Here is a 1,177-nt window from a genome sequence, read left to right on the forward strand (position 1 = left end):
TTTTGGAGGGAAAACACCAAGGAACACCAAACTTAAAAATTTTAAGATCAAAACACAAGAAAGACTCAAGAACACCTTGAAGATTCACAAGAACACCAAGAACAAAAGAAAGAACACCAAACTTAAAATTTTTAGAAGACTTTAATAAAATTTTGAAAATTATGAAAAGATTAACAAGAAAACACCAAACTTAAATTTTGGCACAAGATTAAATCAAGAAAAATTATTTTTGAAAAAAAAAGATTTTAAAAAGAAGATGCCCGATTGCCAAGAACATAGACCAACGCTCTAGCCAATTGGGAGTAAATGTAACACTTGTTCTAAATAGGTATATTCCTTTTGGAAGATTAATGCTTTTAAAAAAAGACACAAGTGAAACAAGAAAAGACACAGAACAAGAAAAAAACTAAAAATCAAACAAGAAAAATAAACAAGAACAACTTAAAGATCAAAGAAAAGAAATTCGAAAATTTAAAAGAAAAATATAAAATATGCAATTAACACCAAACGTATAACAAGACACTAGACTCAAAGAAAAATTAAAAATTAATAAAGAAAAATAATATTTTTGAAAAGAAAATAAAAGACTCTGACCCAATTGCCAAAATCTTCCTAATCTAAGAAATAAAATAAACCTTTAGTTGTTTAAACTCTAACAATCCCCGGCAACGGCACCAAAAACTTGGTGCACGAAATTGCAATCACACTTTTGCAATCTGCACAACTAACCACCAAGTGCACTGGGTCGTCCAAGTAATACCTTACGTGAGTAAGGGTCGAATCCCACGGAGATTGTTGGCTTGAAGCAAGCTATGTCTTATTAATCTTAGTCAAGATGCCAATAAGGTTATTTGGATTTAATTGTAAGAAGTAAAAGTGTTTGGAATAAGTAATTGTTACTTAATAATGGAGAATATGTTGGAGTTTTGGAGATGCTCTATCCTCTGAATTTCAACTCTTCCTTGAAATCCTTTTTTCACACACAAGGCTCCTTCCATGGCAAGCTATATGTAGGGTGTCACCGTTGTCAATGGTTACTTCCATCCTCTCAGTGAAAATGGTCCAAATGCTCTGTCACAGCACGGCTAATCAGCTGTTGGTTCTCGATCATTCGGAATAGAATCCATTGATTCTTTTGTGTTTGTCATCACGCCCAACACTCATGAGTTTGAAGCTT

This window comes from Arachis duranensis, chromosome 4 (genome assembly GCF_000817695.3).
Source record: "Arachis duranensis cultivar V14167 chromosome 4, aradu.V14167.gnm2.J7QH, whole genome shotgun sequence".
In the NCBI taxonomy this organism is placed as follows: domain Eukaryota; kingdom Viridiplantae; phylum Streptophyta; class Magnoliopsida; order Fabales; family Fabaceae; genus Arachis; species Arachis duranensis.